This window comes from Salvelinus fontinalis, chromosome 2 (assembly GCF_029448725.1).
Source record: "Salvelinus fontinalis isolate EN_2023a chromosome 2, ASM2944872v1, whole genome shotgun sequence".
NCBI classification, from domain to species: domain Eukaryota; kingdom Metazoa; phylum Chordata; class Actinopteri; order Salmoniformes; family Salmonidae; genus Salvelinus; species Salvelinus fontinalis.
The window spans coordinates 20652109-20667053 of NC_074666.1; the positions used below are offsets into that span (position 1 = coordinate 20652109).

Consider the following 14945-nt stretch of genomic DNA (forward strand, 5'->3'; position numbering starts at 1 on the left):
TGTCATTTGTTAGAATAATATTAATAACTTCTTGCATTAGGCTATGTGCACATCTACGGATTACACATTTAATAGCCTAGTAGCCAATTTCCAGTTTAAGCTGCATGCCATAATAAACTGCAATGGTCAAGTGCACTCACACATACATAGATGGGTGGGGCAGCAATGGGTTCAGATTCCATTTCACCCATTCAAACCTCTAGACTGCACAATCTCTAGCCTACTGTAGTTCACCAGTGCGTGATTTTGCTGGACTACGTTATTCGAGAGTTGGGACGCAGAGTATCCTACTAAGAAGATATTGAAGGAAGGATTGGATCAAATGAACTCAATCTGCTTTTAACTATATTTATCCACCTGGAAAGTAGATAACTTGCCCACGGACATGGCAAAGGCATACAGTCTGTATGTAGGAATGGTAACAGGTAAGAGGCACCGTTCTGTGATTAAGTTGAACAACTCTTCAGCCTCACTTTATTTACTCCAGCATTTCCCAAACTTGGTCCTTGGGACCCCAATGGATGCACGTTTTGGTATTTGCCCTAGTACTACACAGCTGACTCAAATAATAAAAGCTTGATGATAGTTGATTATTTGAATCAGCTGTGTAGTGCTCAGGCAAAAAACTAAATGTGCACCCATTGAGGTCCCGGGAACCAAGTTTGGGAAACGCTGATTTACTCACTGTATCTAACTATAATTGCCTATAGACTGGTTATTAACTGAATTAGTACTGTTTGATTAACAAATAACATTGTATTTAATTTTATATGAATATATTTCAGGTATTATTAACATGTTCTTTCTTAACTTTACTAGTTTTCCTTTATTAAAAATATTCTGTACGTATTATAGGCCTACTGTAATGTTAAAATTGGATAGGAGGCCTGTGTGGGCTTACAGTTCCATTACAATTGGGTATATGGCTCAGGTCTCTGTTGGCCTCTTTTCACGAGAAGAGACAATACAATATTTATTTGTGCAACTCAGTGAAGTAGAAAGTTGTATAGTTTTTATAACAAAAGATATGCCAACAAAGATGAATGGACTTGTAATGAATACTCAGGGAAAAAAGGTGTAGATTCACGTGCAGAGCGTGGCAGGAATCGTGGTTACAGGCAGGCAATGGTCAAAGACAGGTAGGCAGTCAAAAAGCAAACAATACCTCACAACCATACAAACAGAAAGAACTAACCTAAATAGGGAGCTGATGAGACCAGGTGAGAAACGAACACAGGTGAAATCAATGAACAAAAATGAAAGATAGGGCTACGTTCCAGAATACAAAGAAAAAGATCACAAGGTTGACAAAGAAAAGAAAAGCAGAACCTTACAGGACTGCCCAATTTTGAAATTATTTCCCCTGTCTAGCTACTTTGATTAATCTATCTGTGCTTTAAAGGAGTCTGCAACACTGATTTTAGATACTGGAGTGTCGTGTACTGTTAACTTAATACTCCTATGTACCTGCCTATACTGTGATTGACAGCAGCAATTAGCATGCTGGTGTGTCAGATGATCAGCAAATGATCCACCACCCACCACCCCATAACCCTCTCTCTATTTACAAATAGAGTTCCCCAAATCACATGCCAAGATTACCCAAACCAATAGAATAGACTATTAATAACCACATCTGTTGTTTTTATAGATCACTTATCCCATTCACCACATTCGTATCATGGCTGGGTGTTGTTTTGAATATTATGAAAAACTGACAGTGTTGTTGGATTGAATGCAAAGACTATCTTTAGAAAGGTTATCATGGTGTTGGAAATCCCAGACACCCAAAGCGTGAGCTAGGAGGTATTACTGTCAAATTGTCAATCACATTAAGCTCCATAATCTATTGCCCTGCTCTGTGCTTTTCTTTTCAGATTCTAAAACCAATGTTGGTGGAATTGTAAGGATTTGACTTGATGTTTGTGCATTGTGTGACCAGCTCTGTTTGTTTTCTGGTTGTAGCTTTGGCCCTGTGTAAATACTCTCTGGCTGAATGGAATACAACTAAGCAGCCGGCGAACAACACTGTGTCCCTCCATCACTAAGGCAACACAAACAACTTCAAAGGTAGATTGTTTTCCCCAAAGAAACATCAACTTATGGAGGGATAATCATGCCATAAAAGTTTGTTTGAAGTTTTTTTATCATCTGACATGCACGTGTTAACGTTTTTGAGTCATTTTGACTTTAGAATTAGCCAGGTTTAGAAGAAACCTGTTGGATTTAGAAAAGTAATGTGTTTGTGACGTTTGTAAAAAGTCCTTCAAAAACATTCTTCTACTATTCTTATATGTATTCATGTTCTGTTGTTAAATTGAAGGCACTGCTTCAGGAGTACTTCATTCACAGTCATTCATTCAAACAGTTGGAATATGAAATGCTTCTCCAATCTCCACCCGGCCCTGAAGTAACAGGAGGTGGTGTCACCTACCAGCCCCAAAAGAGACCATAGTGCACATTAAAGCCTTCTTGCCACCAGTGACCATGCAGTCATTACCTCCCCTGTGAGTGTTATTGTGAAGTGTACCACCAGCTTGTTATGTGCCCTGGGTTAGGTTCCTCTGATGCTATTTAGACGTGGCCTTTATGGACGGCAGGCTGACATCATGTGTCAGTTGAAGCCACCTTAGTTGGGGCCTCCACTGTTCAGGAGTTGTCAGTTTCTGTTTGATGATAACCCTCACACCTAAAAGGGCTAATCAACAAGGTAGCAAAACTGTACTTCAAATCTATGATACTCCCCCACTTAACATACTGCTTGACTAGTTGGGCCCAAGCTTGCTGTACAACATTAAAACCTATTCAGTCTGTCTACAAACAGGCTCTCAAAGTGCTTGATAGGAAGCCCAATAGCCATCATCACTGTTACATCCTCAGAAAGCATGAGCTCCTGAGTTGGAAAGATCTTGTGCAATACACCGACGCATGTCTTGTATTCAAGATCCTAAATGGCCTGGCTCCCCCTCCACTCAGTATTTTTGTTAAACAGAAAACCCAAACATATGGCAGCAGATCCACAACGTCTGCCATGAGAGGTGACTGTATAGTTCCCTTAAGGAAAAGCACCTTTAGTAAATCCGCTTTCTCTGTGAGAGCTTCCCATGTCTGGAATACACTGCCATCAGACACACAGAACTGCACTACATATCACACTTTCACAAAAAACATGAAGACATGGCTAAAGGTCAATCAGATTTGTGAACATAATCCCTAGCTATGTATTGCTGCTTTCCATGTTGTCTGTTGCCTGTAGCTTGTGAGGTGTGGAAACACTTTGTTGCTTTTATGAATTTTGTCTTGCTGCTTTTTGTTCTATGTTGCTCTGTCTGTATGCTATGTCTTGCTTGTCCTATGTTGCTCTGCGTGTGCTCACTGCTCAATGATTGTCTATATTGTAATTGTTTTTAATAACCTGCCCAGGGACTGTGGTTGAAAATGAGCCGGCTGGCTAAAACCGGCACTTTTACTGAAACGTTGATTAATGTGCACTGTCCCTGTAAAAATAAAATAAACTCAACTTAACTACTGATCATACTATTGTATTTACCCACATGGAGAAGAAGAGTGATGCAGTTATGTTCATTTTATTACGGTGAAGTAGTTTCTGGTTCCCTCTGCCATATACCTCTTATGTTCTGTTGATCAAACAGCAGCAGCATTTCCCAGCTGCTCACTTATCCCGGTGAAGTATAGTGTGATACCTAGATCAATTTACACCTGTTGTTAATTTGTAACTAGTTCGGATACTATTCAATATGGGTCATTTTAATTTTAAAGGCATGCTCTAATGTTTCACACTACAATTGGGGCTTTCTCCCTCTATGTGATGGGAACTAAGCCTCATTATTTTACCGGCCCAAGTTCGCCATGACTTACTGGATGGGAAAAGAGGAGTATGTAATAAAACTCCAGGTATCCCTTCTCTTTACTAACAGTGGCCAAATCGATTATGTTTGAATGTTATGTTTGTGTATTTCTACACAACAACCAAATTTGGCTGAGAAGGTTGTCTTTTACTCAGTTTTCTTTTACTTTGACTGTATTTCATGACATATAATTGACACATTATCCTCAACCACACCAGTCCTGTCCTCGTTGTGACAGTCCAGTTCCTAGTCCTTCCTCAGATCATATTGCCAGGAGCTTATTTATATGACAGGTGATACTGGCCACCCTGAGTCAGATTACTAAGGGAAAACCGGAGCTTCTCACTTCAAACTCATATCTTATTCTACATCACCTTTGCAATGCAATCTTATCAGAAGGAGATTATATGGCAAAATAGTTACTCTATAATCCCCCTTACCCCCATATTTTTCTATTTGCACTCTCCATAGACTCAATAGAAACTGCAACTCAAGGCAAAAAGAGCGGCCATTTCACCAAATGTCCAAAGGAGTTAAGGCAATACTGTATCCATGGGTCGTGTCGCTTTGTAAATGAACAGAATACTCCTTCATGCAGGTAAATCATCTCACCCGACCCGACCCATGGGCCCCAATCCGTTATCTGTATATATCCATGGCAGAAGGTCTCAAGCCAAGGACATGCTGCATACTCAACAATCCCTGCAGTAAAAATGTATTAAAAACCTGCTTTATGTGTCTATTTTGATAATTGTAGCAGAATTATTACACATCATTATTACAAGTATAAAGTTCAAGTTCCTAATAGATGTCACGTTCGCTAGAATAAATATCGGACCAAGGTGCAGCGGATGTTGAGTTCCACATCATTTTAATAATAAAGTGAAACTTAGCAAAGACAAATAAACAATAAACTAACAATGACTACAGAGGTGCTACGTGCACTAACTCAAAACAATATCCCATAAACACAGGTGGGAAAAACAGCTACTTAAATGTGATCCCCAATTAGAGACAACGATTACCAGCTGCCTCTAATTGGGAATCATACAAATCACCAACATAGAAAATAAACTTAGAACACCACATAGAAATAAATAAACTAGATCACCCCCAGTCACGCCCTGACCCACTTCACCATAGAGAAACAATGGCTCTCTATGGTCAGGGCGTGACAATAGAAGTAAAACACTTTTTAAAAACTTTGTAAGACAAATCACTTGTTGACCCTAATGATTGTCCTAACCTTGTTCACTGTGACCCCCAGATTATACTTAAATCAAAACAACAAGGGAGATAAATGGTTGGTTTAACATGGTCTTAATGCATTTCATCAAGCCTCACAAGCATCATAGAATCACAATCAGCAAGACAGCTCTGATAGCTCAGCATCTGCTTGTTAACTCATAGCCCATGTACTTCAAGTTACTTCTTTGTTTTTCTTTTGGCAACAAGAGATAGAACCAGTAAACAAACTTCTTGTGCATATTTTTATCACAGTGGGTGTATGGTATGTTTGCTCTGTTTTAGATGTGAGAGAGGGTACATTGGGTCCAGGTGTGAGTATGTTAATCTGGCCTCGCGTCTAGATGACAAGAGGCAGATCATCGTAGTCTGTGTGATAGCAGTATTGGTCTTCCTCATACTGCTCATCACATTAATCTGCATCTGTGCACAGTGAGTAAAATACACATTCTTAAAGCATCAAACAGCCAGATTTTCCTTATGTTGTCAACTTCCATGTGTGTGTGTGTTTGTGTTTGTAAGAGTGAGAGGTGGACATACAGACTCATCACCTTACAGCCCGTCATACTAACCCTGGGATGGGATGTAAGGAATCTATGTGTGTCCCGTGAATGGAAAAGTAATAATGTAACGCTTGTGGCCATGTTACCTTTGGTTTTCATCGGGTTGTATGTACTGTATCTGCCCTGCTCTCCCTTCTCATTTTTACCCAAAAGCGAGACAGAGTGCTGAGCATCAGATTAACAAAAGAGTCTTCTGTGCTCAAAAATACATTAGATGCCTAACCTCTGTGATACTGGGAGAATGTATTGGTGAATAACTAAAGTGAGATTCAACACAGACGATTCCATACTCACATGATAGAATAAATATCAAACGATGCATTTTAAAATCACAAATCTACTTTCTAATGTTATTTTTCTGTCTCAGTCAACATAAACTTTGCAGACGGAAGAGGAGAAGGAAAGAGGAGACAAGGAATGGAACAGAGAAGCTTAATATGATTATGATGAACACAAATGGAATGCATGTAGCTTCATCAGATTCAGTAGAAACCTCAGACACCAATGCAGTATGACTAGGTATGTACTGTATGTATGTACAGAGGTATTTGACATTTTTCTGACTTATGACCTTTGACATTGTGTCAATACACACAGCATCTCTGCCTGTTCTAACTACAGTGGTATTGTAAAAGACAATGGAAAAACAGACGAGTCCTCTTTTGTTGCTGTTGGAAGGCTATATTCCCCAGTTGGATCAAGCCAAGCATCCCATTATAATTCAGCTCATCTGAAGAGAGGCCCTGAATGGGAGTAAAAACCTAGTGCTTGGCACTGCCTAAGCCCAACTTTGAACACATTGATATATATCAGACAGCCTATATAGCCATTTTTCTGTGTTGGCCAGGCTGGTTGCATGGTGTCTTACTGTCTGAATTTGGCTGTAACCGTCAGATCAAAGCAGAGGTGCAGCAGGTCCCTCAATGTGCCTGCCAATCTTTCTCTAAAAAAAGGGATCACGAAAACAGACCGACCTAACAAGACCCAAGGCATTATGATGGATGTGGCACTGTTAATAAAATTAGTGTCAATTCACATCTACCTGTTTTTACTCATAATAATGGTATGTTGTTAACTAGATCTGAAATGGCTGTAGGCAAAAGGATCAGCACTGCAGCAGTCACACACTGCAGTGACTGTCAGACTCCTAACAGTTGGCCTGCTATGGAGTAGCAGCCTATTTCCAGACAGGGTTATAGCACCACAAGGTGGCCACATTGTGCTGGTGCTGCTTCTTTTCATGAGGGAAGTATTTTTTGTTGTTGTAAAGGGGCGAGAGAAAAATATTTCTCTGTGCTATTACAGAAGTAGTAAAGGCCCAGTGCACTACTCTTGTGAAGAAGAAAAAAATCCAGTGCTGCAGACGGCTATATTGTTCCACTAATACAGAAGTTGTAAATGTCCCAGTGCACTACTTTTGTCAAATAAAAATATATACAGTACAAGTCAAAAGCTTGGACACACCTACTTATTCCAAGATTTCTTTATTTTTACTATTTTCTACATTGTATATAAATAGGGAAGACAGCAAAGCTATGAAACAACTCATCGAATCATGTAGTAACCAAAAAGTGTTCTAAAATCTAAATATATTATATATACAGTGGGGAGAACAAGTACTTGATACACTGCCGATTTTTACTTACAAAGCATGTAGAGGTCTGTAATTTTTATCATAGGTACACATCAACTGTGAGAGACAGAATCTAAAACGAATATCCAGAAAATCACATTGTATGATTTTTAAGTAATTAATTTGCATTTTATTGCATGAAATAAGTATTTGATACATCAGAAAAGCAGAACTTAATATTTGGTACAGAAACCTTTGTTTGCAATTACAGAGATCATACATTTCCTGTAGTTCTTGACCAGGTTTGCACACACTGCAGCAGGGATTTTGGCCCACTCCTCCATACAGACCTTCTCCAGATCCTTCAGGTTTCGGGGCTGTCGCAGGGCAATACGGACTTTCAGCTCCCTCCAAAGATTTTCTATTGGGTTCAGGTCTGGAGACTGGCTAGGCCACTCCAGGACCTTGAGATGCTTCTTACGGAGCCACTCCTTAGTTGCCCTGGCTGTGTGTTTCGGGTCGTTGTCATGCTGGAAGACCCAGCCACGACCCATCTTCAATGCTCTTACTGAGGGAAGGAGGTTGTTGGCCAAGATCTTATGATACATGGCCCCATCCATCCTCCCCTCAATACGGTGCAGTCGTCCTGTCCCCTTTGCAGAAAAGCATTCCCAAAGAATGATGTTTCTACCTCCATGCTTTACGGTTGGGATGGTGTTCTTGAGGTTGTACTCATCCTTCTTCTTCCTCCAAACACGGCGAGTGGACTTTAGTCCAAAAAGTTCTATTTTTTGTCTCATCAGACCGCATGACCTTCTCCCATTCCTCCTCTGGATCATCCAGATGGTCATTGGCAAACTTCAGACGGGCCTGGACATGCGCTGGCTAGAGCAGGGGGACCTTGCGTGCGCTGCAGGATTTTAATCCATGACGGCGTAGTGTGTTACTAATGGTTCTCTTTGAGACTGTGGTCCCAGCTCTCTTCAGGTCATTGACCAGGTCCTGCCGTGTAGTTCTGGGCTGATCCCTCACCTTCCTCATGATCATTGATGCCCCACGAGGTGAGATCTTGCATGGAGCCCCAGACCAAGGGTGATTGACCGTCATCTTGAACTTCTTCCATTTTCTAATAATTGCGCCAACAGTTGTTGCCTTCTCACCAAGCTGCTTGCCTATTGTCCTGTAGTCCATCCCAGCCTTGTACAGGTCTACAATTTTATCCCTGATGTCCTTACACAGCTCTCTGGTCTTGGCCATTGTGGAGAGGTTTGAGTCTGTTTGATCGCATGTGTGGACAGGTGTCTTTTATACAGGTAACGAGTTCAAACAGGTGCAGTTAATACAGGTAATGAGTGGAGAACAGGAGGGCTTCTTAAAGAAAAACTAACAGGTCTGTGAGAGCCGGAATTCTTACTGGTTGGTAGGTGATTAAATACTTATGTCATGCAATAAAATGCAAATTAATTACTTAAAAATAATACAATGTGATTTTCTGGATTTTTGTTTTAGATTCCGTCTCTCACAGTTGAAGTGTAACTATGATAAAAATTACAGACCTCTACATGCTTTGTAAGTAGGAAAACCTGCAAAATCGGCAGTGTATCAAATACTTGTTCTCCCCACTGTATATGAGATTCTTTAAAGTAGCCACCCTTTCCCTTGATTACTTCTTTGCACACTCTTGGCATTCTCTCAACAATATATATATATATATATATATATATATATATATATATATATATATATATATATATACACACACAATATTGAACAATCATATCCTATTTACTTTTCATACGTTCTTTGAGTGGGGCAGAAGCGATTGATGCATGCACCTGGCACCAGTAAGTTTAACTGTCTGTCCTCACCTGGCACACAGTGATGGAACAGATGTCACGTGTTGCTGCTTTTCACTTTGACACACAGACACTGAACAAACACAGGGTTAGTTTATTCGTGTGCTTGGGATGTTTGGCACGTGGGCTTGTCACAAGGTAAAAGAGGAACTGTTTGTAAAGGCTTGCACTAACCAGACTTCACATGAGTCTGTCAGATGAAGGATGTACTTTTCAGTCTGAACACCATAGAATATGTACATTTGTTTTATTTTCATTCTTCAATCACAAACATTTTAATGATACATACACTACAGGTCAAAAGTTTTAGAACACCTACTCTTTCAAGGGTTTTTCTTTATTTTTACTATTTTCCGCACATTGGCTAACCGGGCTATCTGCATTGTGTCCCGCCACCCACCACCCGCCAACCCTTCTTTTACGCTACTGCTGCTCTCTGTTCATCATATATGCAGTCATTTTAACCATATCTACATGTACATACTACCTCAATCAGCCACACTAATCGGTGTCTGTATGTAGCCTCGCTACTTTTATAGCCTCGCTACTGTATATACCCTCGCTACTGTTATTTTTCACTGTCTTTTTACTGTTCTTTTTATTTCTTTACTTACCTGTTGTTCACCTAATACCTTTTTTGCACTATTGATTAGAGCCTGTAAGTAAGCATTTCACTGTAAGGTCTACACTTGTTGTATAGGGCCCCGTGTGGCTCAGTTGGTAGAGCATGGCGCTTGCAACGCCAGGTTTGTGGGTTCGATTCCCACGGGGGGCCAGTATGAAGTATGAATGTATGTACTTGTAAGTCGCTCTGGATAAGAGCGTCTGCTAAATGACTTAAATGTAAATGTAAATGTTGAATTCGGCGCACGTGACAAATACACTTTGCTTTGATTTGATTTCTACAAGAAGAATAATAGAATAATAGTGAAGACATGAAAACTATGAAATAACACATATGGAATCATGTAGTAACCAAAAAAGTGTTAAAAAAATCCAAATATATATTATATTTGAGATTCTTCAAATAGCCACACTTTGCCTTGATGACAGCTTTGCGCACTCTTGGCATTCCCTCAACCAGTTTCATGAGGTAGTCACCTTGAATGCATTTCAATTAACAGAAATACCTTATTTAGATAAGTATTCAGACCTTTTGCTATGAGACTCAACTCGAAATTGAGCTCAGGTGCATCCTGTTTCCATTGATCATCCTTGAGATGTTTCTACAACTTGGAGTCCACTTGTGGTAAATTCAATTTATTGGACATGATTTGGAAAGGCACACACCTGTCTATATAAAGTCCCACAGTTGACAGTGCATGTCAGAACAAAAACCAAGCCATGAGGTCGAATGAATTGTCCGTAGAGGTCTGACACAGGATTGTGTCAAGGCACAGATCTGGGGAAGGGTACCAAAAGATCTCTGCAGCATTGAAAGTCCCCAAGAACACAGTGTCATCCATCATTCTTAAATGTAAGAAGTTTGGAACCACCAAGACTCTTCATAGAGCTCGCCGCCCGGCCAAACTGAGCAATTGGGTGAGAAGTGCCTTGGACAGGGAGGTGACCAAGAACCCAATGGTCACTCTGAAAGAACTCTAGAGTTCCTCTGTGGAGTTGGGAGAAACTTCCAGAAAGACAACCATATCTGCAGCACTCCACCAATCAGGCCTTTACGGTAGATTGGCCAGACAGAAGCCACTCCTCAGTAAAAGGCAAATGACAGCCCGCTTGGAGTTTGCCAAAGGCACCATAAGAATCAGATCATGAGAAACTAGATTCTCTGGTCTGACGAAACCAAGACTAAACTTTCTGGTCTGAATGCCAAGCGTCATATCTGGAGGTAACCTGGCACCATCTCTGCGGTGTAGCATGGTGGTGGCAGCATCATGCGGTGGGGATGTTTTCAGCTGCAGGGACTGGGAGACTAGTCAGGATCAAAGCAAAGATGAACAGAGCAAAGTACATAGAGCTCCTTGATGAAGACATGCTCCAGAGTGGTTTGGACCTCAGACTGGAGCGAAGGTTCACCTTCCAGCAGGAGAACAACCCTAAGCTCAACACAGGACAACACAGGAGTGGCTTTGGGACAAGTATCTGAATATCTTTGAGTGGCCCAGCAAGAGCCCGGACTTGAACCCGATCGAACATCTCTGGAGAGACCTGAAAATAGCTTTGCAGCAATGCTCCCCATCTAACCCGACTGAGCTTGAGAGGATCTGCAGAGAAGAATGGGAGAAACTTCCCAAATACAGGTGTGCCAAGCATGTAGAGTAATACCCAAGAGGACTCAATGTTATAATCGCTGCCAAAGGTGCTTCAACAAAGTACTGATTAAAGGGTCTGAATACTTATGTAAATGTAATTTTTTTAAATTAGATATAAACTGACAATCATTTCTAAAAACCTGTTTTTGCTTTGTCATTATGGGGTATTTTGTGTAGATTTATGAGGGACAAAAAACATTTAATCAAGTTCAGAATAAGTCTGTAAAATAACAAAATGTGGAAAAAGTCAAGGGGTCTGAATACTTTCCGAAGGCACTGTAGCTACTATAACTAACGCGTTAGTAAACCCGCTATAATCAGTGTACAGTCAGCAGCAAGCAGTTAGCAGTATTGCCCCAGTGGCAATAAATTAATAAAACCAAAAGCTTACCTTGACTTGGAAGAGTTCCAGTGTTGGACAGCCATAGCCAGCTAGGTAACATAGCATCCCTTTCTGTTTGACCTGGGTGTTTGAGTAGGCTAAACTAGCTAGCAGCATTCCCTTGTTAAGTATGTTTAAGTGAAAAACAATACAAAATCTCTGTCTCTTGATTCTCCTTCATTTTTTTATAAATTAATTTGTTAAACTATTGTCTTTTCTCTCTTCGAGACAACTATCCATCCTGCCATGCCTTTCTAAAATCTTCGAAAGCCAAGTTAATAAACAGATCACCAACCAGTTCGAATCCCACCGTACCTTCTCTACTATGCAATCTGGTTTCCGAGCTGGTCATGGGTGCACCTCAGCCACGCTCAAGGTCCTAAACGATATCATAACCGCCATCGATAAAAGACAGTACTGTGCAGCCGTCTTCATCGATCTGGCCAAGGCTTTCGACTCTGTCAATCACCGCATTCTTATAGGCAGACTCAATAGCCTTGGCTTCTCAAATGACTGCCTCGCCTGGTTCACCAACCTTTTTTCAGATAAAGTTCAGTGTGTCAAATCAGAGGGCCTGTTGTCCGGAACTCTGGTAGTCTCTATGGGGGTGCCACAGGGTTCAATTCTCAGACCGACTCTTTTCTCTGTATATATCAATGATGTTGCTCTTGCTGATGGGAATTCTCTGATCCACCTCTACGCAGACGACACCATTCTGTATACTTCTGGCCCTTCTTTGGACACTGTGTTAACAGACCTCCAGATGAGCTTCAATGCCATACAACTCTCCTTCCATGGCCTCCAACTGCTCTTAAATGCAAGTAAAACTAAGTGCATGCTCTTCAACCGATCACTGCCCGCACCTGCCCGCCCATCCAGCATCACTACTCTGGACGGCTCTGACTTAGAATATGTGGACAACTACAAAACATACCCTCGTAAAACTGACTATCCTACTGATCCATGACTTCGGCGATGTCATTTACAAAATAGCCTACAACACTCTACTCAGCAAATTGGATGCAGTCTATCACAATGTTATCACATCCGTTTTGTCACCAAAGCCCCATATACTACCCACCACTGCGACCTGTATGCTCTCGTTGGCTGGCCATCGCTTCATACTCGTCGCCAAACCCACTGGCTCCAGGTCATCTATAAGTCTTTGCTAGGTAAAGCCCCGCCTTATCTCAGCTCACTGGTCACCATAGCAGCACCCACCCGTAGCATGCACTCCAGCAGGTATATTTCATTGGTCACCCCCAAAGCCAATTCCTCCTATGGCCGCCTTTCCTTCCAGTTCTCTGCTGCCAATGACTAGAATGAATTGCAAAAATCAATGAAGCTGGAGACTCATATCTCCCTCACTAACTTTAAGCATCAGCTGTCAGAGTAGCTTACAGATCATTGCACCTGTACATAGCCCACCTGTAAATAGCTGTCAGGAGAATTTTCAATCCCAATGATAATAACAATCAATCAATAGCTTTGACGAATCCCCGAGGTTTGTAAGACCATGGGTTTAATAATAATTAGTCAAGACTCAGCTTATGCAAAAGGATAGTACAGTTTATTCACGAGAACGTTCTGAAGTCCACAATACAAAGACATCCATTTTATACTTGCGCACATACTTCCACACAAACAGTAGATGTCATACGCACATACATACACACGAACAGTAGGTATCCTACACACATACTGTATCACTACCCAGCCGACAAAGATTAGGGAGACCGTGAGGAGCACTCCCTGTCCTCCCCCAAGATTAGGGAGACCGTGAGAAGTACTCCCTGCTCTCTCCCAAATCTCTCAGTGGCCCCTAGCCAAGGTCGGCAGCAAATCTTGCTCAGACAGTCTGTGTTTAAGATACTATAAAGATATATTGTACAGATATATTGTTTTACCCTAATTCTGACAAACTACACACATCATTAATTATACTTTTACTGACTAAAACTACACACATCATTAATAATAACTTTATGATTCTAATCAATTTCATACAATTATATGGTTTCAGGGTGGAATATTCAAATCATAAATTTAAACATATAAATTCCATTAACAATAGCCCATCCAACTAACTCATCCCCATATTGTTATTTTTTTTATTTTTTGCTCCTTTGCACCCGTGTCTCTACTTGCACATTCATCTTCTGCACATCTTTCACTCCAGTGTTTAATTGCTAAATTGTAATTACTTCGCCACTACGGCCTATTTATTGCCTTACCCCCCTAATCTTACCTCATTTGCACACACTGTATATATACTTTCTATTGTGTTATTGACTGTATGTTTGTTTATCCATGTGTAACTCTGGATGTTGTTTGTGTCGCACTGCTTTGCTTTATCTTGGCCAGGTCGCAGTTGTAAATGAGAACTTGTTCTCAACTGGCCTACCGGGTTAAATAAAGGTGAAATAATAAAATTAAAATAAAACTACTCGCCACATTTTATGCACTAGTGCTAGCTATCTGTAGATTCATTCTCTGATCCTTTGATTCGGTGGACATGTCAGTTCATGCTGCAAGTGCTCCGATAGGTTGGAGGACGTCCTCCGGAAGTTGTCATAATTACTGTGTAAGTCTATGGAAGGGAGTGAGAACCACGCGCCTCCTAGGTTTTGTAATGAAGTCAATGTAACCAGAGGACGACAGAAACTAGCTGTCCTCTGTCTACACCATGGTGCTACCCTACAGAGTGCTGTTGAGGCTACTGTAGACCTTCATTGCAAAACGGTGTGTTTTAATCAATTAGTTGGTGATGTGAATATATTTTGTATAGTTTTATGTGAAAAGGTTAACTTTAATGCTTTACTATTTTTATGAAATTCACTGAGGATGGTCCTCCTCTTGCTTCTCCGAGGAACCTCCACTGCTACAAGCGCGTACTGATGACACAACCAGACAAGTTTACAGCCGAGGTGGTAAGAGGCAGATAACTTTTAATATTGTAAACCTTTTAAATGTACGATATAAAGATTACTTTTGTGGACAATTTGGAGCATCCGCAGGTCAGGTGTACAGCAGGCTAGATAAACCCAGTACCACACTTACTAGGTGTTAGGTGTGCTAACCTCTGTTTATTGTTTGACAATAAGTAACATGAATACCCCTAATACTTCATGTGTGTGATTCATTTTAGGTGAAAAAGATGTTCCAGTCATCTACCACGACCCAGCAG

The 14945-nt window shown here is 40.9% G+C and overlaps 1 pseudogene; it reads left to right on the forward strand.

The window, feature by feature from the left end:
• Positions 1-246: 246 nt before the first annotated feature.
• LOC129814054 (probetacellulin-like) lies at positions 247-6265 on the forward strand (annotated as a pseudogene).
• The last annotated feature ends 8680 nt before the right edge of the window (positions 6266-14945 follow it).